Raw genomic sequence first — 25409 nt, 5'->3', positions numbered from 1 at the left:
AAGCAGTAAAACTTATCAACACGTCCAACCACTAACCCACCCCTCCACATCCCAAACACCACTACTTTATCATGTACAGACATTCCTGTGCCTAACATCACTTTATGAATTTATGATCAATCTCTGTATCTCAGCTATCTTATGTATTTATATTTATTGTGTTGTTTTATTATTGTATATTTTTTGTGCTGCTTTGGATCCAGAATAACTAACATTTTCTTGTTCTTTATACTTGTTTACTGGAAATGGCATTAAACTATCTTGGACTTGGCTTCCACAGCTATCTATGGCAATGAATTCCTCAGATTCACCACCCTCTGGCTAAAGAAACTTCTCCTCATCTCAGTTCTGAAGGGACATCTTTCGATCATGAGGCTGCGCCTTCTTGTTCTAGACTCCCCCACTATTGGAAACACCCTCTCAACCTCCTCACTATCCATCCCTTTCAATATTTGATAGGTTTGCTCAAAAGGCAGTGGCTAATTTATGTATAACAAGCTCCAACAAACAGCAATGTGGTGAACTTTTTTTTTGTTGCGATGCTAGTTGAAGTTTAAATTTTCCCTGGTAGCAAAGTTCTGTCGTGCTCTGCAGCTGGGAACTATTTGGCCATCTCTTGGCATACGTCACATGAGAGGAAATTTTCCATTTGTGAGTAATGATTGAGTTGAACTGATGATTGATGTAATCTTATCAGAATTCACAATCAGTATCACCATTATTTATAGGTTGTCACGGGAACCAACTCAACATGTGATCTGTCACGGAGATTGTGACAATGGTCTTTTTGAGAAAACCAGTAAAATTGATGGGAAGGGTGCATGAGTCTGAATCAGTCTCAATAGAATGAATAGTTGCTCGGAGATTTTTGAGATTTGTTTACAACAAATTAAAAACCTGTTAAGGACGTGACACTTGTGGTTCAGCTGGTGACATCTTGGGTCCCCTCTCCAGGGACACAGGAATCAGAATCAGGTTTATTATCACTATCATATATGACATAACATTTGTTGCTTAGAAGCAGCAGAACTGTGCAAAGGTGTAAAATTTCCATGAGCTACAAAACAAATAGATAGTGCCCAAGTGGAACTGGCTGCATCACCATCTGGTGTGGAGGCGCCAATGCACAGAATTGAGCAATGTATGCTCATCCGGCTCCAACGTGGGCATTGGCCTCCCCAGCATCGGGGACACCTTCAAAAGGTGATGTCTCAAAGAGGCGGCGTCCATCAATAAGGAGCCACACCACCCAGGACATGCCCTCTTCCCATTGCTACCATCAAGGAGGAGGTACAGGAGCTAGTCGACGCACCCTCAGAGTTTTGGGACAGCTTCTCCCCTCCACTATCAGAAGTCTGAATGGACCATGAACCCTCACTTTTGCTTTCTTTTTGCGCTATTTATTTATTTCTTATTATTGCAACTTATAGCAATGTTTATGTATTGACTGTACAGCTGTCGCAAATTTCACAACGCACGTCAGTGATAATAAACCTGATTCTGATTCTGAATAGTGAGGTCTTCCTAAAACATGTGGGAAACTCATGCTGGAGTAGGGAGAGGTCATGATTGTCTGTAATACCCCACCAGCTGAGACCGAGAGCTTCGAGTTCCTCGGAGTGAATATCACCAGTAGTCTGTCTTGAGCCAACCACGTAGACACCACACCAGCTTAAAAAAATTAGCACGTTCCTGTCGACCCTGACCAATTTTAATCAGTGCACCTTAGGAAGCATCTTACCTGGATGCAAAACAGTTTGACATGGCAACTGCTCTGCATGGGACTGTAGGAAACTACAGAGATTTGAGAACACAGATCCTCACACCACAGCAACCAGCCTCCCCCCCCCATGGACTCTGTCTATACTTCTCAGTGCCTCAGTAAAGCAGCCAGCAGGTCAAGGACCCCACCACTCCAGACATTCCCTCTTCTCCCCTTCCCCACCAGGCAGAAGATACAACATCCTGAAAGCACGTAGCACAAGACTCAAGGACAATTACTGCTCTGCTCGTATCAGACTCTTGAATGAAACTCCTGTGCGACAATCTACCTCGTTATGATTTTGCACTTTCTCCGCCCAACATTCCTTCAGTAGCTTTGACACTTTATTCTGCATCGTTATTGTTTTACTTGTCCGATCTCAATGCACTGTGTAATGATTTGATCTGTATGAACGGAGTGCAAGACAGCCTTGTCACATGTAGCAATAACAAAGTAATTCCAGTACAGTACGTGGTTCAACAATCTGCCAAAGGAACTCAGCGGGTCAAGCAGCATTTGTGTGGAGGAAGGAATTAGCGATGTTTGCGATTGGGACTGAGCTGCTCGAATGAGGAGAGCTTTCACCGCTACTCAGTGCCCCCCGGTCCTGGTATTACCCCTCCCCCACTTCTCTTCAGACTTCCCGATGGGCCGGCACAGTGGTGCAGGGGTTGGTACATCACTATTACAGCTCCAGTGACCTGGACTCAATTCCCGCCACGCCCCGTAAGGAGCTTGTTCGTTCTCCCCACGACCACGTAGGTTTTCGGAAGATGTACGGGTTAGTAGGGTGATTGACCGTAAGGTGTAGTTGGGCAGCACGGGTTTGTTACTGAGCTGAATCGCCAAACAAAATATTCACAGCAATGTTTGGGATCCAAATGATGTAATTAAGATAACTGCACAAGCCAGTGCAATTTGGATTTTGAGCGAAGCAATCACAAATTATTAACAAGCCCAATGGAAAATTAAATAGCCTTATGGATTGTTTTTCTTGGAAGTGGGGCAATATGTTAGTGATTAAAGGTTAAAGTGCTGCAGAAGTTGCCAGAGCAAAAGGAAATCACACTCCAGGGATAGAACACGTAAGGGATTATGTTGATTACAGATGAATGAAAAAAACAGAGGTAGAGGCAGACGTACACACAGTGGCCAGTTTATTAGGTACACCTGCACTCCTACTCATTAATGCAAATATCTAATCATGTGACAGCAACTCAATGCACAAAAGCATGCAGACATGATCAAGAGGTTCAGTTGTTAAGATCAAACATCAGAATGGGAAAGAAATGTGACCTAAGTGACTTTGACTGTGGAATGATTGTTGGTGCCAGATGGGGTGGCTTGAGTATCTCAGAAACTGCTGATCTTCTTGGATTTTCATGCACAACAGTCCCTGGAGTTTACAGAGAATGGTGTGAAAAACAGAAAACGTCCAGTGAGTGGCAGTTCTGTGGGGAGAAATGCCTTTTTCAATGAGGAGAATGGTCAGACTGGTTCAAGCTGACAGGAAGACAACAATAACTCAAATAAATGTGCATTACAACAGCGGTGTGCAGAGGAACATCTCTGAATGCTCAACATGCCGAACCTTGAAGTGGTTGGGCTACAGTGGTAGAAGTAAGTGGACATACACTCAGTGGCCACTTTATTAGGTACAAGGAGCTACACAATGAAGTAGTAACTGAATGTAGGTCAATTGATGCGTCAGACATAATCCACAATTCAATAAAATCATGGCTGATCCACACTTTCCCTCAGAACTATTCCCCTCCCCTACTCTCTTCATATGCCTTGACTCCCCTCACTATCCAAATGTCTCTTACTAGCGCATGGAAAGTTAAAAGTCTGTCTCAACAGATTTACTGATAAGAATTCACAGCCCTCTGGAGGCAAAAAGTCCTCATCTTCATCCAAAATGGCTGAAATCATTCTTCCTATTTCCAGATACATCTCATCGGAAATATCTCAGCAGCCATCCTGCCAAACCGCCCTCAGAATCACATATCTTTCAGTTGGATCGTCTCAGCCATTTTTTTCTCAAGTGAGATGGTCTCAAAATGCTAACATAGATTCTACGACCCACAGATACACTTCCAGGGACCCTTTACAACTCATGTTCTCTTTCAACTGTTTATTCCTCTTCATAGATCCTGCCTGGCCTGCTGAGTTCCGCCACCACTTTGTATGTGTTGTGCTGGATTCCTAGCATCTGCAGAATCTCTTGTGTTTATGGTCTCAGTTTGTCTTCTTTAATACATGGGTTCTTTGTCAGACCTTGTGTCTCTATGTACAGTTTTTCATAAATTCTATTGTTTCCTACCTGTAAATGCCTGCAAGAAAATGAACCTCAAGGTGGTGTATGGCAGCATACACTCAGTGGCCAATTTATTTGCCCACAGAACTGCCGCTCACTGGAAGAGTTTGATTCCCGCACCATTCTCTGTAAGCTCAGGAAAATCCCAATAGATTTCTAACCAAACACAGCGTTTTTTGAGGAAGTTGCCAGGAAAGTTGATGCAGGCAAGCCAATGGATGTTGTCTACGCAAGGCCTTTGACAAGGTCCCACGTGGGAGGCTGGTCAAGAAGGTTCGGTTGCTCGGTTTTCAAGATGAGGTAATAAATTGGATTAGACATTGGTTTTGCAGAAGAAGCCTGTGAGTGGTTGTAGATGGCGGCCTCTCTGACTGGAGGCCTGTGACTAGCAGTGTGCCACAGAGTCCTTTGTTGTTTGTCTTCTATCTGGATGATAATGTGGATCAGCAAATTTGCAGATGACACCAAGATTGGGGGCTGTAGTGGACAGTGATGAAGACTATCAGAACAGCCAGCAGGATCTGGACCAGCTGGGGAAAAACGGGCTGTAAAATAGCAGATGGAATTTAATATAGACAAGTGCGAGATGTTGCATTTTGGGAGGACCAACCAGGGTAGGTCTTACACGGTGAGTCTAGGGCACTGAGGAGTGCGGTAGAACACAGAGAAATCCAGGTTCATAATTCATCGAAAGTGGCATCACAGGTAGATAGGGTCATAAATAAAGCTTTTGGCACATTGGCCTTCATAAATCAATGTATTGAGTCCAGGAGTAGGGATGTTTTGTTGAAATTGTTTAAGGTGTTGGTGAAGGCCTAATCTGGAGGATTGTGAAAAGTTTTGGTCCCCTACCTACAGGAAAGATGTAAATAAGGTTGAAAGAGTACAGAGAAAATTTACAATGAATTTGCCGGGACTGGAAGACCTGGGTTATAAGAAAAGATTGAATAGGTTAGGACTTTATTTCCTAGAACATAGAAGATTAAGGGGAGATTCGATAGGGGTGTACAAAATTAAGAGGGGTATAGAGAAAGTAAATACAAACAGACTTCTTCCACTGAGAGATCATGGGTTGAGGGTGAAAGGTGAAATGTTTAAGGGGAACATAAGGGAGAATTTATTCACTCAGGGGGTAGTGGGAGTGTCGTATGAGCTGCCAGCACAGTGATGGATGCTGGGTCGATTTCAATATTTAAGAGAATTTGTATAGGTACATGGATGGGAGGGCTATGGTCCGGATGTAGGTTGATAGAACTGGGCTAATTGATGGTTCAGCATGGATGGGCCAAAGGGCCTGCTTTCTGTGCTGTAGAGTTCTATGACTTCATGACTATTAGCAGTTTCTGAGATACCCAAGCTACCCTGTCTGGGGCCAATGATCTTTCCACAGTCAAAGTCACTTAGATCACATTTCTTCCCCATTCTGGTGTTTAATCTGAGCAACAACGGAACCTCTTGACCATGTCTGCATGCTTTTATGCATTGAGTGGCTGCATAGCTGCATTAACAAGCTGGAGTACAGGTGTACCTAATAAAGTGGCCACTGAGTGTATGCATGTACTTTGACAACAAATTTACTTAGAACTTTAGAAGTTTCTTTATACATGTTACGAACACCCAACTTATGAGTGCTCCAGACATGTGAATGAGCATTTTCGAGATCGACAGGCGGATGGGGATGAATCAGGACAGATTTGAAGACTGCTGCAGGGCTGAAAGCATCTTCTACTTGCCAGGAAAGGGGCAGTTCCAAATGCCCTCTCTCCCCAGCTCTCCAACCCACCCCGAGCGTCAGCAGACAGGGGCTGGGTAGAGTCGAGCAGGGCTGGGAAAGCCGAGCCGACTCCCTCACTCACTCACTGTCAGTGAGGCCAGCTAGCGTGCGCTTTTCCCACGCCAGTCACTCTCCCATCTCCGCTCCTCCCCAACACACTGACTGTTCATTTCCCACCGACAAACAGCCGGGGTTACAAGCAGCTCTCAGGAATGGAACCCTGTGCTAACCTGAGGAATGCTTGCATGATGGCAGGAATCAGTCTAGAATCAACCTTCTCTGCACCAATCCCAATGGAAGTGCATCTTTCCCGCACAGGGGGACCAGAACTCTTCGGATTATTCCTGCCCATTGTTGCTCCAGGTTATTCCAGGCGCAGGCTCACTTTTCCGTTCTGAGTGCATTTTAACATGGGTTCCACATCAGCAGTGGTTAGTATCTCTGCCTGTTACTCAGGAGAACGGGGAGACAATTCCTTTAGTGGCACTTCTCACTCCGGGGACGAGCACCAAGCATTCAGCTGTGCCACTTGAGGGTGTGCTGTGCTCCCAGGTTGCATCTGCCCACTTGTGCTGTTACTTCAAAGAAGCACAGGGTTCTGTACTCCCCATAATAGTGCCCATTTATTATCCCACAGTCAAGGTGGACTCCTGACCTCACAATCTACCGTGCTGTGATCTTGCACCTTATTTTCTACCTGCACTGCACTTTCTCTGTAGCTGTAACACTTCATTCTGCATTGTTATTGTTTACTCTGTACTACCTTAGTAAAGAATTGGGCAGCTCAACAGCTTAGTGTTACCACTGGTCCACCAATTGGAGTTCAATTCCCATCGTTGTCTCTCTCACCTTATCTCCTTACCTGCCCATCACCATCCTCTAGTGCTCCTACCCCTCCCCTTTCTTCTATGGTCTTCCACCCTCTCCTATCAGATCCCCCCTTCTCCAGCCCTCTATCTCTTTCACCAATCAACTTGCCAGCTCTTTACTTCACCCCCTCCCCTTCTCCCAGTTTCACCTATCACCTTCCACCATGTGTTTCTTCCTCTCCTTACCCCACCTTATTACTTCTCCCCTTCCTTTCTAGTCCTGAACAAGGATCCCAGGCCGAAATATCGACTGTCTGCTCTTTTCCCTAGCTGCTGCCTGGCTTGCTGGGTTCCTCCAGCATTTTGTGTGCGTTGCTGCCTCTCAGGAGTTTGTAAGATCTCCCCGTGAACACGTAGGTTTCTTCGGTTTCCTCCTACATTCCAAAGAGGTACGGGTTAGGAAGTTGTGGGCATGCTGGGTTGGCGACATTTGCAAGCTGCCCTCGAACTCGGACTGTGTTGGTCATTGATGCAAACAATGTATTTCACTGTATATTTCAAAGTACATGTGACAAATAAAGATAATCTTTAAACTTCCTTTTGAATTGATCTGGAAGACAAGTTAGTCACTATAACTATGTACATGTGAGTACAACAAACTAATTTACCAATGCTGGGCAAATAGCAGTAGTAGTACGATCACTTGAGTTGAATGTGATGTTCTCCAAATGGGTTGGCTGCAGAGGCTGATGCAGGATCCACATAACTGGGATGTTAGGGTGGATTCCCTTGATGGAGAGTGACTGAGTGAGACTTTGTTTAACATGGGGAGGCAGCCACCACAAGGTCCTGGACAGATTGGAGACAAGGTCCAGTGGCATGGAGTGCAAGATGCTACAGCCTTTCTTCACCTTGTGATGTGTCAGCGTCTTCCGCCAGCTCTTGGATCGCTCGTTGGCCGAACTCCCACAGGTCACCCTGGCTGGAGCTGAGCACCAGATGGCTAAACTCCAGACAGCGTCGCTCTTGGGACCTCAGAAACTCACAAGCCTCTCCACCGTGACAAGGTGATGTTCACTAAGTACGCTACAGACTGTCCACTGGTCATATGGGTTCGGTTTTAGCAGGTGTCCGTAGTTTGATTTGTTAGAAAGTCAAAAATCATTATAGAACATAGATCATAGACAGGTACGTGAACAGGAAAGGTTTAGAGCAGGGATTCCCAACCTGGGTGTATGGACATCGTGCCTAATGGTATTGGTCCATGGCATAAAATTTGTTGGGAACCCTTGGTTCAGAGGGAACCTTGGGGAAACAGGACTAAGTTAAGAACTTAGTCAGCATTGATAAGTTGGGCTGAAGGACCTATTTCCAATGCTGTATGGCTCTGAGAGTCTGCCAAGCCAGCTGCACAAGGAAGTGGATGTTGCACCTGTGCACAGGTGAACCATCTAGGTAAGCCCCGTGGATTTTCCCAGCTCACTCACTCTGAAACAAGTGACTGAAAGGGTTCCCTCGTACCAGAACCGTTCCCAGGCACAGCCAGCCCCCAAGGGCAAGAAATCAGATCAATCTGTTTCCAAACCGAAGCTTAAATTGTCCTTAGCATGATTCCATAATGGTACCATTCATCTTCAATATCAAGATCGTGGCACAGTTATCAGCTAAAAATGTAGAAATATTGAAAGATAAGGACTATTTGCACTTGCAAAGCGTGAACCAACATAATCACAATAATGTTTGCTGGGCCATGATTAATGGAGTCGCATGATTACGGCAGTTTCTTGTGAAACCAGAGGATTGGTATTTCACATCAGAGTTAAATGAGCTGTCTGCAAAACATTACCATATATTGCCTGTGCCATCTTGATCCTGGTATGTACTAGCACGTAAATGCCATCATAAACACCGCCACTTTCTTCGAAGTTTGCGCAGATTCAGCATGTCATGCAAAACTTTGCCAGATGTCTGTAGATGCACAGTGGAGGGTATCCCGGTTGCCTGGTAGAGAAACACCAATACTCAGGTACAGAAAGGGAAAGATACAGTCCAGCCCATCACAGGCAAAGCCCTCCCCACCACTGAGTACATTTACAAGGAGCACTGCCACGTGAAAGTAGCATTATTATCAAGAATCCATGCTCTCTTCTCACTACGACCATTAGGCAGGAGGTACAGGAGCTTTAGACCCCACATTGCCAGGTGCAGGGACAGTTATTACCCTACACCCATCAGGCTCCTGAACTGGCATGGATAATTTCACTCAATACAACTCTGAACTGATTCCACAACCTACAGACTCTCTTTCATGTTCGCAGCATTATATTTGAATTGCGCAGTTTGTCTTCTTTTGCACATTGGTTGTTTTTTGGTCTTTGTTTATATATAGTTTTTCATAAATTCTATTGTACATCTTCCTGCAAATGCCCGCAAGAAGCTGAATACCAGGGTATATATGGTGACAACTTTGTCTTTGAGATATTACAGTCCAGAGTGCAGCTAATCAGCCGATATTACTTGTGTGGTTTCTTGGGGAAAGTTCTTCTGTGAGCCCCCACTCCACCACTCTTCTTCAGCATTGCTCTATACAGGGTCTGGGAGCCATACAGCATGGCCCAGCGTGTCTATGCTGGCCACCTTGTCCGGCGAGCTAGTCCCCACTCCCAACACTTCACAGCGGCAGCAACCAGCGACTGAGGTTCAATCCCACCGCTGTCCGTAAGGAGTTTGTACATTCTCCCTGTGACCGCGTGACGCTCCCCTCCCACACTCCAAAGGTGTACAGGTTAGTGGGTTGTGGACATGCGATGTTAGTGGCAGAAGTATGGCGACATTTGTGGCTTCCCCCAGCACATCCTCAGACTGTGTTGGTCCTTGATGCAAACGTTGTTTTTCACTGCATCTTTTATATTTTCAATGTACAAGCGACCGACAAATAAATCTAATCTCTTTTTTAAATCCTCTCCTATCTATGTGGTTATCTTGATGTCTTTTGAATGCTGCTACTGTTCTCACCTCAGCCACTATTTTAATCAGTTCATTCCAAATGCACACCGCCCTCCATGTGAAGGAGCTACTCCTGATCTCCCCTTTAAAATTATCCCCTCGCACCTTAACCCCTGCACCCTCTAGTTTTTGATCCCTTAGATCATATATGTCAAACTCAAGGCCCGCAGGCCAAATCTGGCCCGCGGTGGAATTATCTTTGGCCCGCGAGATAATATCTAATTACTATTAAAGCTGGCCCCAGTAATCAAAGCGCCTATGGTGTATGATATGGCTAATGCTGAGTTTATTCAGGTACCAAGTTTTCAGGGTTTTTAGTGTTTATTCGGCAGTATTCTTCATAAGAAACGGAATTTGTAAAGTGAAACACTTTGTAGTTATAGCAGAGACTGAGACACATGAGAGCAGGCTGAAAAAACGGAGGCAACGAAAGCTGCGTTCGCACGCGTCCGACTGATCCGGCCCGCATGAAGCTGCATTTTGCTCAATCCGGCCCGTGACCTAAAATGAGTTTGACACCCCTGCCTTAGATCAATCCCACTCCCTTATTGTAACACATTTTTAAACATGAAGATTAACAGTATTTGTCACATGTATTGGACATGTACAGTGAAATGTTTCAATGACCAACACAGTTCAAGGATTGTACTGGGGCAGCCGACAAGCGTCACCGCGATTCCAGCGCCAATATAACATCCTCATACTTACTACTGACCCGTACATTTCTGGAATGTGGGAGGAAACTGGAGAACCTGCAGGAAATCCGCACGTTCACGGGGAAAAGGTACTGGCTCCTCACAGGTGCTGTAAAGCATCGTGCTAACCATTACATCACTGGGTTATCCTATCACCTATCATATGGAGATTAGAGTCACTAAACAACAAAGACACAGGCCCTTAAGCCCATCTACTCTGTGCCAAACTATTACTCTACCTTGTACCATCATCTTCAACCTGAACAAAATCGTTCTATTCTTCTCCCATCCATGTACTTGTGGGAATACACCCTTTCATACTCCCTATCACTGTCCCATTCTCTCCCCCCAGATTCCCTTATCAACCACTTACACAGAACACCACCACCAGGAAAGGGAAGATGTAAATAAAATTGAAGGAGTGCAGAGGAAATTTACTAGGATGTTGCCAGGACTTGAGGATCTGAGTTATAGGGAAAAGTTGAATAGGTCAGGACTTTATTCCCTAGAAACATAGAAACATAGAAAACCTACAGCACACAATGTGCCCTTCGGCCCACAATGCTGTGCCGAACATGTACTTACTTTAGAGATTACCTAGGGTTACCCATAGCCCTCTATTTTTCTAAGCTCCTATTCAAGAGTCTCTTAAAAGACCCTATCACATCCACCTCCACCACTATTACCGGCAGCCCATTCCACACACTCACCACCCTCTGCTTAAAAAGCTTACCCCTGACATCTCCTCTGTACCTACTTCCAAGCACCTTAAAACTGTGCCCTCTCATGTTAGCCATTTCAACCCTGGGAAAAAGCCTCTGACTATCCACACAATCAATGCCTCTCATCATCCTACCAATGCCTCTTATCATTCCCTGGAGTGCTGGAGAATGAGGGGAGATATGATAGAGGTATACAAAGTTATGAGGGGTATAGATAGGGTAAATGCAAGCAGGCCTTTTCCACTGAGGTTGAGTGATACTAGAACCAGAGGTCATGAGTCAAGGGTGAAAAGTGAAATGTTTAAAGGGAGCATGAGAGGGAACTTCTTCACTCAGAGGGTGGTGGGAATGTGGAACAAGCTGCCAGTGGAAGTGGTGGATGACGATTCAATTTCAATATGTAAGAGAAATTTGGATAGGTACATGGATGGGAGGGGTATAGAAACATAGAAAATAGGTGCAGGAGTAGGCCATTCGGCCCTTCGAGCCTGCACCACCATTCAGTATGATCATGGCTGATCATCCAACTCAGAACCCTGTACCTGCTTTCTCTCCATACCCCCTGATCCCTTTAGCCACAAGGGCCATATCTAACTTCCTCTTAAATATAGCCAATGAACCGGCCTCAACTGTTTCCTGTGGCAGAGAATTCCACAGATTCACCACTCTCTGTGTGAAGAAGTTTTTCCTCATCTCGGTCCTAAAAGGCTTCCCCTTTATCCTTAAACTGTGACCCCTCATTCTGGACTTCCCCAACATCGGAAACAATCTTCCTGCATCTAGCCTGTCCAATCCCTTTAGAATTTTATACGTTTCAATAAGATCCCCCCTCAATCTTCTAAATTCCAGTATATCTCCTATTTATATAGGAGTATAAGCCTAGTCGATCCAGTCTTTCTTCATATGGAAGTTCTGCCATCCCAGGAATCAATCTGGTATGGAGGGCTATGGTCAGGGTGCAGGTTGATGGGGGTAGGCAGATTAATAGTTCAGCATGGACTAGATGGGCTGAAGGGCCTGTTTCTGTGCTGTGATGTTCTATGACTTTATGACGATTGTCACTTCTTTGACAATGTAGAAAGCAGATGATTGAGCTCACTAGCTCCCAAGAGAGCTGTCCTACCAGCTTCCCCTTTATTCCCCAAATTCCTACATCATGTCCTCTCTCCCACACCCATTGCATTCCCCTTTGATTCTTTCAGCCACTGCACCTGGAGTAACCTACAATGCAAATAGATGCCACAGTGCTGTAGCCGCCAGTGTGATGCTACTGAGGCTCGGGGCATTGGAGTTCCGACTTCAATTCCAGCGTCCTCTGTAAGAAGGTTTTTACGCTCTTCCTGGGTGCACCTGAGTTTCCTCTGATTGCTCCGGTTTCCTCCCGCAGTCCGAGGACGCGCCAGTTGGCTGGGTAATTGCTCGTTGTAAATTGTCTTGTGATTAGGCTATGAATAAATCCGTGGTTTGCTGATCAGTGTGGCGAGGGCCTGTTCCGTGCTGTATCTCTAAATAAGTAAAGCAATTAGCCTAGCCGCCTATTTTTGGTCAGTGGGGGTAACAGGAGCACTTGGGTTGGGGGGCAGGACTCACTCGTCACAGAAACTCCGAACAATAGTAACCAAGCAACCATGGTAACACAGGAGAACATAAGGAAGAGGAACACGGGCGGGGCACCCGGCCTATCGAGCTTACTCTTCCACTCAATAAGACCACGGCTGATCTGCCCACGGACTCAGCTCCCCTTACCCACCTGCCTTTTCCCGCTAAACCTTAATTCCCCGGCAATGCACAAATCGATCTAACTGTGTCTTAAATGTATTTACTGAGGAAGACTCTACTGGTACACTGGGCAGAGAGTTCCACAGGTTCACTGCTCTCTGAACAAAACAGGTTAGCCTAATCTCCATCCTAAAGCTACTCCACCAGATCTGAACTATGTCTCCTAGTTCTAGACTCACCTACCAGTATAAACAATTTCCCTGCCTTTATCTTATCAATTCCTTCCTTAATTTTGTATGTCTTTATAAGATCCCTGTAATTCTTCTGGATTTGAGTGACTACAGTCCCAGGTGACTCTCTCTTCATTGGGAATGCCCTCATTTCCGAAAGCAACCCTGTGAACCTCCTCTGCACCACCTCCAAACCGAGTGTATCTTTCCTCAAATCCAGAGAACAGACCTGCATTCAACACTGCAGCTGTGGCCTCACCAGTACCCTGTACAGCTATAGCATAACCTCCCTGCTGTTAAATTCAAGCCCACTCACAATGAGGGCCAACATTCCTTTTGTCTTCTTGATAGCCTGTTGTACGTGCAAACGGATCTTATGTGATTCATGCACTGGGGTGTCTAAGACCAAAAGGCACAGGCTCGGAATACAAGGACATCCCTTTCGAACTGAGATGAGGAGGAATTTCTTAATCCAGAGGGTAGTGAATCTGTGGAATTCATTGCCTCAGACAGCTGTGGAGTCCAAGTCAATGAGTATACTTAAAGCTGAGGTTGGTAGGTTCTTGATCAGTCAGGGTGTCGAAGGTTACAAGCTGAAGGAAGGAGAATGGGGTTGAGAAGGATAATAAATCAGCCATGATGGAATGGTGGAGCAGGCTCAATGGGCCAATTGGCTGAATTCTGCTCCTGTGCATCATGGTCTCCCAAGTCCCTCTTCACAATAGCAATCTTTCACCATTTAAATAATAATCTGATCTTCTATTCTTCCTTCCAAAATGGATGACCTCACATTTAAAATGGTTAGATACCCTCTAAGTTTCTTGCTTCAGGAAGGAATCACATGCCCACCGATCCTCGGTAGTTTCCCTACATCTCCCGATTACTTTGATAATAATAGTCGCAGAGCTTCCTCCTTCCTATTCCCTAGTCTCTTGTTTTCTGCCCAACCTCTATAACTATTCCTACTCTTTCCCCTGCTTTTGGCATGCTGCTGAGAGCATTTGTAAACAGCCTTATTTTTCTAGTTTGCGCCTTCTGTACAGGCTGAGGTGTCACTGTGTTGTGATATTCTAGCACTCACTTCGGTTTTTAATAGTAGTTTAATTACACGGTCTGTGCTGTTTATCACTAAAACCCATCATTAAGGTTGTAAGAATGTGCCTCCTGCACTGTCCAAAGCTGTACAATTAGGCACGGCCCATACTTTGTGCTGTTATCATGTTCTCCTGTTTTTCTATGTACAGAATAAATAACCACCACAACTCTGATGCCAGCCTGATGCAGTGGCGTAACACACAAAAACTACTGGAGGAGCTCACCAAGTCAGGCAGTGTCTATGGAGGGGTATAGGAGCCCACGATTCGGGCCGAGACCCTTCACCTGCCTGAAACATCGACTGTTCATTCCCAAAAGAGACACGGGAGTCCGAACGGGCCACTAGGGCCGGGGTCATGGAGGTCAGAGGTCTGTGTGAGTCCAGAAGTGAAGGCCTAAAGGTCAACCCCATGACCTGTGAGTCCTGGGGTGAAGTTCAAAATCTGAGAGCTGATGTCTGCTAGTCTTCTACTCCTGTGCCAGCATCACTTTATGTATATACAATCAGTCTTTGCATATAAACTAATCTTACATATTGTCTCCTTTATACACAGTGTGTTTTATATGGGGCACTGGATCCAGAGGAACAATTATTTCATTCTCTTTTACGCTTGTGTACAGACAAATGGCAATAAACAATAAACAACAACAACAACAATCATTTCAGAGTCTGGGGACAAGGACTGGAGGTACCCTGCCCTGGGACTGTGACCAGTGTGGGTGCCAGTGGATGGGAGACAGGAAAGGGGCTTGTTTTCCTGTTGTTCTTGCTTGTGTTGTTCTGCCGAGCATTGTGGGTATGCTCTGTTGGCGCGGGAATATGTGGCGACACTTGCGGGCTGCCCCCAGCACACCCTTGGCTGCGTTGGTTGTTAATGCAAATGATGCTTTTCGCTGTATGCTTCACGTACACGCATGAATAAATCAGAATCTGATCTGACCTGACCTAGTGTCTACCTGGAACCCCTCTGAAATCTCTGCTCACCTGCTTTTCTCCTTCTTCATCACCTCCGAATTCAGTCGTTCCACCATGCAGTTGGCTCTGATGGTTTGGGAGTCCCTTTGGAACCTTTCCAGCTCACTTTCTCCTGAGGTACTCCTTAAAACCTACCTCATAATATCTTCTTTCATCTCCCCTTAAGGATGTCAACGTTTACAAGGAAAAGGCAATGGGGTTCTCCAATAGGGAACTCCCTTTCTCCAGTGGGGTTGAGAGGGATAATAAATTAGCCATGATGGAAAGATAGAGGTGACTTGATGGGCCGAATAGCCTGATCGTGCTCCTGTGTTTTATAGTTTCATGATCTACATGCATCAAAATGTTGATTGGTCATTTCACTTGGAGTACTTATCCCTATGAAAGTATTTGGATGGGGAAGAATTTGAGGGATAGGGGCCAAGTGGAGGGCACCTTGGCTAGCAAATGCAAGCAGGGCTGAAGAACTTTTTTCCATTTTGTACAACACTATGATGCTATTGTACAGCTTGTTGAACGTAATATACTGTAAATCTGAATTCTTGTTGCAATAAAGCAATAAGTTATTTCAGATAAACCTCTTATCATACTGACCCTGCATAGATAACCATAAATCCTTAACTGATTCCCATGTATATTTGTATTACATTTATTGTCAAACATTAGTTATGAAGAAGTTGCAGGTTGTATTTTCAGGACAAACAGAAGCAGCCGTGTTGCAGAAGCACGACAGTGGAAAGGCTTTGATGCTGCCTCTGACATGCTGAAGATCGCACAGTTTAGATAAAGACCACTTCTGCTGATGGGGATGTTAAGGCTCAAAGGTCAAAGATTTAAGACTGTGTCTATGATAGCGAAGTCAAACAGTCACCAGGCTGCTTGGTGAAGATCACTGAGTCCTGGGAATTGGTTGACACAAGACAATGACATCCTCTAAGTAGGAAGTGGAGAACTGTCAGGAGGAACGGAAAACTCAGATGGATGAGATGAGGCCCTCTTCCCCCACCCACTTACCTTCCTCCCGCCGGGCTCCACCTATCACCTTCGAGCTTGGACTCCTTCTTATTCTGGTTTCTTCCCCCTTCCTTTCCCGCCCCTGATGAAGGGTTCGGCCTGAAGCGACCTTTAATGCTGCTTGACCTGCTGGGTTCTTCCACCATTTTGTGTGTGTAGTTCTGGATTACCAGCATCTGCAGAATCTCTTGTGTTTGATGAGTCGAGGGCTGGGCAGAGCGATTCACTTCCGATTGGCTTTGACGTGACCTCTCCCTATGCTAGAACTGTCTTTGATTATACTAGAACATAGAACAGCACAGCACAGTACAGTACAGGCCCTTCAGCCCACAATGTTGTGCTGATTTATACAAACCTACTTCATGACCAGCCAGTTAGAAGGTGCTAGGTGAAGCCAGGTGGGTGGGAAAGGTCAAGAGCTGAAGAAGAAAGAATCTGATCGGAGAAGAGAGTTGACCATAGGAAAAAGGAAGGAGGAGGAGACCCAGGGGGAGGTGATAGGCAGGTGAGAAGAAGTAAGAGACCAGAGTGGGGAATACAAGATGGCGGGTGGATTTTGTTCACCGGAAGGAGAAATTTATATTCATGTCATCAGGTTGGAGGGTACCCAGACAGAATGGCTATTTATGACTGCAACTGCATTCTATTTATTTCTCTGTTCTGCTGCGAATGCCTGCAGGAAAAAGAATCTCAAGGTAGCACATGGTGACATTACTTTCAACTTTGAACTTGACCTTCTAGGACCTAGTAGTTCAAGCACTCGCTTAGGTCCTTCCTGTGTGTTGTGAGAATCTCTGCCTCCACCTCTCCTTCAGGGGCGCCCAACTTTATCCGCCTTTTTAGGAGATACATGTGGAGCTAACACCTTGTGCAACACAGCTTAATACCTAGCAGGAAAGCAGAGGGGGGCCAGACAGACGGTGGTGATGATCCAACGGGGGAGCAACTCGGCAGGTGCTGAAATGCTTGTCAGATCTGATCCCTGGCTGAGGGGTAACAACTGTTCCTGAACCTGGTGGTGTGGGTCCTGAGGCTCCTGTACCTCCTTCCTGAAGGCAGCAGAGAGAAGAGGGGGTAGCCTGGGTGATGGGGGTCCTTGATGATGGTGCTGCTGTCCTGTGACAGCTCTCCTTGTGGATGTGCTCAGTGTTGGAGAGGACTTTACCTCTGACGAACTGGAGAGTATCCATAATTTTCTATAGGCTTTCGCTTCAAGAGCATTGGTTTTTCTATACCTGGCCGTGATGCAGCCAGTCAATACTACTCTCTGTCGTGCATCTATAGAACTTTGTCAAAAGTTTTAGATGGCACACCAATTCTTTGCACACTTCTAAGGAAGTAGCAGCAATGCCTTGCTTTCTTCGTAATTGCACTTACACACTGGACCCAGGACAGGTCCTCTGAAATGATAACACCGAGGAACTTAAAAGTTATTGACCTTCTCCGCCTCTGGTCCCCTGATGAGGACTGGCTCATGGACCTCAGGTTTCCTCCTCCTGAAGTCAAATGTCAGCTGACATTGAGTGAGCTGTCTTTGTGACACCAGATTTTCAATCTCCCTACTATATGCTGGTTCTTCACCACCTCGTCCATTTCCCCCTAAACCTGTCCTATCCATGAACCTGTCCAAATAACTTTTAAACATTGGAATTGCATCTGCCTCTATCATCTCCTTAGGTGCCTCATCTATATACCCACCACTTCTTACCTCTCAGTTCCCTTCTCACCTTAAAACTACGTCCTCTAGTTTAAGACTCCTCTACCTTGGGAAAGTGACTGTCAACACTTCTCATGATCTTATCAACTTCTATAAGGTTATCCTTCAGACTCCTCCGTTCACGGGAAAACATTACTAGCCTATCCAGTCTCTCCTGAGAACACAACTGTCCTGTCCCGGCATCATAGTTTGGCCCAGTAAAGTCATGCTGGTAGCATAGAACTTTAAGTGCCAGTGATCAAAGTTCTGATAAGATGACGGTGTGTTCAGTCAGCAGCTTCTATGGGGACAACAGAAGGTGCTACTGTCATATTTAACTGCATTTTTAACAATCGCAAGATCCCACTGAACATTAAGAGCTTAAAGTATTGCAGGTCTACCCCCATCAGCGAGTTGCTCGCTGGTGGAGAAAGTGAGGGAGCTACACATCGTGCCACTGCCTGAGTCGAAGGAGGCACACAGTCTAATCGTGAGTGACCATCTTGGTCACTTTTCTTGTGATCACAAAACCCTTTCGGACATTGTTAATAAGGAATGTCTCAAGTTTGATTTACTGATTTATTGGCAGAGAGGAGGGGGCAGATATCAGGGGAGCTGTGTGGTCTCGGTCGTAGCAAGACAGGACCTCAAGACACACTGTTATCTGTCTGCATCCACCAGGAGAGAGGCATCATAACCAGTGCTACCACCCCCCCCCCCCCCCCCAATCAATAAACAGACTTGGGGTCTGGACATTTTGTGTGATTATATTTCACTGATACCCTATATGTGCTTGCTATCTTGTATGTGCAAGGAATAGGTCTCAAGCCGTGGTGTTGCCTGTTCACAGCTGCTGAGCGAGAGGGGTTGGACCAGGGCACTGCACTGGGGGTGGTGTGGCACAGTGTCCAGGCTGGAGTCTGCACTGCCCCCACACCCCAGTGTTCGGTCAGTTGGGGTCCACGGCAGATTTCAGCAGCACTGGATGCCTTGGGTTTGGTCTCCGTTATTGAGTGGCTGTATCTTTCTATCTTGTCTGTGCTATGTGTGCTTTGTGCTGTGTCTGACTGTTGGCCCTGTGTTCTGTACCTTGACCCCGGATTAACATTGTCTCATTTGGCTGTATCATGAGCATTCATGTATGGTTGAATGACAATTAAACTTGAATTCAATTCAGTTTAATGCATAACACTGTCTGGAAGGAGTTTGTAAATTCTCCCTGTGACAGCGTGGGTTTCCTCCAGGTGCTCCAATTTCTTCCCACATATGAAAGACGAGGGAGAAAAGACCCGATTCTGATTATGATGCTGATTTACCTCCTTTTTCCTGACCAGAGTCTGAGTATCCCTCTGCGAACCATAGTTCCTGTTTCCTGCTTGACTTGTCCTTCACCCAAACAGAAGCATAGCCTGAACTCTCCATATCTCACTTTGAAAAAACCTCCTATCTCTTTCCTGCCTGACTCGTCCTTCACCCTAACAGAAGCATAGCCTGAACTCTCCATATCTCACTTTGAAAAAACCTCCTACTTGCTATGCTATGCCTTCTACCACCCTCTCCCAATCAACCTCTGCAAGTTTCTGTCTAATTCCTTCCACAACACCCAGATTTGCTGTAAGAAGCCGACTGAATATCCTGCAAAACACCAAAGTAAAAATTGTGAAATATCTTCCTCTCAGAATTTCCATTCTGCTTTTCCTGAATTTATTTTGAGTTCATTTCACTATTTTTTTCTCTTCATCTTTGCAAAAACACTGCTCGCTGTTCACTGGCTTGTGCAGTGGAAATCGGCTTCTAAGGGCATAATGTGCTATGAAATTCCAGAAACAGGCAGCAAGCATTTATTTTTTCTGCTTGTGGGTTTTGAGCACAGGAAATTACCTACATAATTCCAGTGTCACGCTGTCATGTGCCCTGCTTACTTAATGGAAAATTGAACAGCCTTTCTGTGGCACCTTTCACGAGTTCAAGTCATTTCAAAATGCTTCCTTACAAAATAAAATTCACATTTCAGAGTTAAAGAATTCTATTACAGCACAATGGCTCAGCAACAGAGCTGATCCCTCACAGCTCCAGACACCCGGGTGCTGTCTGTGGGGAGTCTGCACATTCTCTCTGTGACCACGTGATTTCCTCCGACCTGCCAAAGATGTTCAGATTGAATCAGAATGAGAATCAGAATCAGGCTTATTGTCACTGACATATGTCGTGAAATTTGCTGTTTTACAGCAACAGATAAACTACACTATAAATTACAAAAAGAAAAATTAGATAACAAGTGGAAAAAGAGAACGCAACTAGTGAGGTCGGGTTCGTGGGTAGGTTGTCTGATAAATCTGGTGATGGAGGGGAAGAAGCTGAGTGCGTGTCAGTAGGAAGGGAGAGTGGACCATTGTCTCTGCTGCCAGCTCTGTCACCAAGGATGCTGCATTCCACCAGTCCTGGTTCAGAATCACAACTGGAATCAGTTTATTCACACCGACGTAGGACAAATCTGTTGTTTTGGGGCAGCAGGCCAGTGCAATACATTAAAATACTATACGTGTTACAATAAGAAATATAAAAATAAGTAAGTAATGCCAAAAGAGAGCAAAATAAAGAGGTGGCGTTTGGGGATTCATGGACTATTCAGACATCTGATGGGAGGGAAGAAGAAGGTGTTTCTAAAATGCTGAGTGTGTGTCTTCAGGCTCCTGTAGCCATTCCCTGATGAGAAGAGGGCATGTGAGGGTCCATAGTGATGGATGCTGCCTTCCTGAGGCTTCGTCTTTTGAAGATGTCCTCGATGGTGGGGAAGCATGATGGACCTGGCAGAGTTTGCAACCCTCTGCAGATGTTTCCAGTCATATGTAGTGTCCTCTCCATTTAAGATGGTGATGCAACAAGTCAGAATGCTTTCATTGGTACACCTGTAGAAATTTGCTAGAGTCTCCGAGTCTTTGGAGAAATGCCACGTCTCCTCGAACTCCTAAAGAAATAAAGCTCATGACATGCCTTCTTTATGATGCATCAATGTGTTGGGCCCAGCACAGATTTTCTGCTGTAAGTTGTAAGTGTGAGGGTGAGTGGTAAAATCTAGAGGCATTGATGAGAGTGTAGGGAGGGTTGGTGGCAGGGCCCTGATGCTGGTTCTCTATCCACAGATTCCACCTTCTTCCTCCTCAGATGCTACCTGACCCGCAGAGTTCTTCCAACCCAGAGACATAAGAGATTCTGCAGATGCCGGAAATCTTGAAAAACGCACACAGAAAATGCTGCAGGAACTCAGTAAGTCAGGAAGGAGGAAAATAAACAGTTAATGTTTTGAGCAAAGACCACAACCATGACCTTGCAGTGACCACCATTTAAACTTGGACTTCCCATTCCCTCACTGACATGTCCGTCCATGGCCTCCTCTGCTGCCATGATGGGGCCAAACTCAGGTTTGAGGAGCAACACCTCATATTCTGGTCTGAGTAGTATTCAACCTGATGACATGAATGTTGATTTCCCAACTTACGTTAACTACTTCTCTTCCTTTTCCCTTTCCCCTTCTTTGCTTATCCCATTCTGGCGGTCCTCTCACTCCTTCGCTTCTCTTCCTACCCTCCTATTGCCTGCCCCTAGTTCCCCATCTCCTTCCCTTTGTTCAATGGTACACTCTTCTCTCCTTCTTCTTCAGCCTATCATCTCCCAGCTTCTCACATCATCCACCCACCTTGCCCCTTACATGGTCTCACCTATCACCTGCCAGTCTGTACACCTTCTCATTCCGCTTTCTGCTACCTTCCTCTCCAGTCCTGATGAAGGGTCCCAGCTGGAAACGTCGACTGTTTATTCCTCTCCATAGATGCTATCTGACCTGCTGCGTTCCTCTAGCATTTTGTGAAAATTCTTCCAACATTTAGCCTGTTAATTAACATATGACTCACTTCATTGTCAGCTTCAATGAACAAGTCAAAGCTGACTTGGAACTCACCCTACTAACTCATGTAGCACAGAATCAAGGAGCCGGTCCTCGCAAACACATCATTTAAAGCAAGGAATCAGAATCAGTGTGAAAATCAGGCTTATTATCAAAGTACACTAATGTCACCACATACATTTTCATGCAGGCATTCACAGTAGAGCAAATAAATACAATAGAATCAATGAAAATCTACACACAAAGACTGATAGACAATCAATATGTAAAAGAAAACAAACTGTGTGTAAATACAATAGATAGATAAACAGACTGACAGGTGTTTTGTGGCAACAGTACAGTGTAAAACAAAAATATTACTATAAATTACATGAATGGATATTAAAAATAATATATAATGTGGATAGATTCAAGACTCAAGTACATTTATTATCAAAGAATGTAGAAATTATACAACCTTGAGATTTGTTTGCTTACAGGTAGCCATAAAGCAAGATACCGAAAGAATCCAATTAAAAAAAGAAGTAAAATGAAAGCGACACTCGATGCACAAGAGAAAAACAATCCATATCATTCAAACCATTGAAGTGAACAACAGCATTCCAAACCAAAACTGAGCCCAAAATTGAACCAGAATAGATAGCTGGATAGAGCACAATAATGAGTACTGTTCTGTAAATCGGATGGCGGATGGTGTGGGTCTTCAGGGTCCTGTACCTCCTCCCTGATGGAAATTTAAGGTCAGCAATAACAGAGGAAGAAGTGACTTTACTTCCATGGGACCTTACCAGAGATTCCCAGGCAAACTCTGAAATTCACTCAATCTGCTGTTAGTGAAATAGACACCGGGGTCACCTTGGGAGGATCCCACAACCATCAGAATCAGGCTCATCATCACTGTCTCAGAATATGAAATTTGATGTTTTGCGTCGACAGAACAATGCAAAGACATAAAATCACTACGGCTGGCAACAAAAATAGAAAGGAACAATGAGGCGCCAACCAAGGAATTTGCTGAAGGTTATTCAGTTTCTAAGGGTAATGTTGGTCAAAGAGCCCTAGCACTCTTTGCAAATAAACCAGTAGATTTCACCTTCCATTCACACAGTTTAGACCAGAATACAGAACATGGAACAGTGCAACAGTGCAGCAAGGAACAGGACCTTTGGCCCAGAAAGCTGTGCCAAACCAAACGAATTAGTAATCAAATAGCCAACTAAGCTAACTCCTTCTGCTGACACAATGTCCATTTCACTCATGTTCGTGTGCCTATCTCAAAAAGCCCATTATGTATCTGCCTCAAACACCACACAGGGCAGCACACTGCTGGAACCCATCACTCACTGTGTTAAAAACTTGTCCCTTACATCTCCTTTAAATCTCAGCCACCTGCTGTTAGATATTTCAACTCTGGACAAAGATACTGTCTGTCAGCTCTATCTATGCCTCTCATAATCTTATAAACCTCTATCAGATCTCCCCTCAGCCTCCTCCAACTAGCAGCCTAATTGCCAAAATCACCTTCTCATATTGACTGATTTGACTCCTGGAGGCTGCCAAACATCCCATTTTCTAATAAAGCATCTGATGGTGAGCTAAAATCACATTAGCTCGACCCGCCAATTTGCTGGTGTCACAGCCACTAATACTCCATTAGTAGTCCACCCAGCCTATTGCGAGCTTATTAGTGCAGAAGACTTGTTATACATCATTCACTGGCACCCGATTTTTCTCTTAAATAACAACTGTGCAATTATTAGAAGGTGGAAGGAACAGCTGAGGTCAGTAAGCCGTGGTATAAATAGACATCCTCTCTTATGCCTGCAGAGATCTCTCAGTGTAGCAGACCTCTCTCTGTATATTTCCTTGCAGATTGTGGGATTTAGCTGCCTGAACAACATTTATCCTTGCACTGAAATTATCACTGAGGAGGTACGGGATGCTGAAGACACACGCTCAAAGATTTAGGAACAGCTTCTTCACCTCCACTATTATATTTCAGAATGGTCCATGAACACAGGAACCTTGGCTTATTATTCATCTTTTGTGCTAGGTATTTACATTTAGTGGCCATTTCATTAGGTACACCTTCTCATTAATACAAATATCTAATCAGCCAATCGTGTGGCAGTGACTCACTGCATTAAAGCACGCAGACATGGTCAAGATGTTCAGTTGTTGTTCATGCCAAATATCAGAATGGGGACGAAGTGCCATCTAAGTGACTTTGAATGTGGAATGATCGTTGGTAATAGACGGGTGGTTTGAGTATCTCAGAAACTGCTGATCTCCTGGGATTTTCATGCACAACTGTCTCTCCAGCTTTTACAGAGAGTGGTGCAAATAACAAAATTTAACCAGTGAGCGGTGATTCTGTGGGTGAAAGGGCCTTGGAAATGAGGGAAGTCAGACTGGTTCAAGCTGACAGGAAGGCGACAGTATCTCAAATAACTACACGTGACAACAGAGGTGTGCAGAAAAGCTTTTCTTGATGCACAATACATCGACTGATGAAGAGGATGGACGACAGCAGCAGAAGACCACGAACGTACACTCTGCGGTCACTTCATTAAGTACGGGAGATACCCAATAAGGTGACCAATGACAGCATGTCAGTGATAATAAAGCTGATTCTGATTCTGAACCCCACCCCCATATTGAATTCAGGGGTAGAGGGGGTTGCCCTCAGTTGCCAAAGCCCTTTGCTCTGGGTCTCCCTCTCCTCTTCTCTATTTCCCTTAAAACCCAACTGCTATCCAAGCCTGTGGTCAGTTATTCCATCAGAGAGTCATAGAGCAATGCAGTTAGACTGGGTAGAGTCACACATTCTCCCTGCGGCCCTCGCGTAACTCCATTAGTCACTAACGTCCACCTGAAAAGGACCCTTTAACCTCACTCTCTGCCTTCTGCCAGTCAGCCGAAATCCCCATCCACTCTAGTCCCTTCCTTCTAGTTTCAATGATATCACCCCTCATTCTTCTAAACGTCAGCAGATACAGGCCCAGAGTGACGAAACACTCCTCATACATTAACTCTTTCATTCCTGGGATCATTCTTGTGAGCATCCTCTGGAACCTATTCCAATGCAAGCAGATCCATTCTTTGTTTAAGGGCCCAAAACTACACCCAATACTGTAAGTGCGGTCTGACCAAAGCCTTAGAAAGCCTCAGCATTACATCCCTGCTTTTATATTCAGGTCCTCTCAAAATGAATGCTAACATTGCATTTGTCTTCCTCACCACTGACGCAACCTGCAAGCCTTCGGGAATCCTGCTCAAGGACTCCCAAGTCCTGTTGCACCTCTGATTTCTGAATTTGCTCCCTGTTTAAAAAAATACTCCATGGTTTTATTCTTTCTACAAGATTGCATGATGATACATTGTATTCTGTTAGGCTCTTCTTTGTCCTTTCTCCTGCTCTGTCTAAGTCCCTCTGCAGGCTCTCCACTTCAACACTACCTGCCCCGCCACCTATGTCTGTATCATTCGCAAACTTGGTCACAAAGTCATCAATGCCGCCATCCAAATAGTTGACATAAACATGAAATGAAGCAGTCCCAACACCGACCCCGGCGGAGCACCACTAGTCACTAGCAGCCAACCAGAAATGGCCTCCTTTATTGCCACTCTTTGCCTTCTGCTAATCAGCCAATCTCCTATCCGTGCTAGATTCTTTCCTGTAATACCATG

This window comes from Hemitrygon akajei, chromosome 10 (assembly GCF_048418815.1).
Source record: "Hemitrygon akajei chromosome 10, sHemAka1.3, whole genome shotgun sequence".
Taxonomy (NCBI): Eukaryota; Metazoa; Chordata; class Chondrichthyes; order Myliobatiformes; family Dasyatidae; genus Hemitrygon; species Hemitrygon akajei.
The sequence above is the reverse complement of the archived record's forward strand: the minus strand, read 5'-3'. Positions refer to the sequence as shown.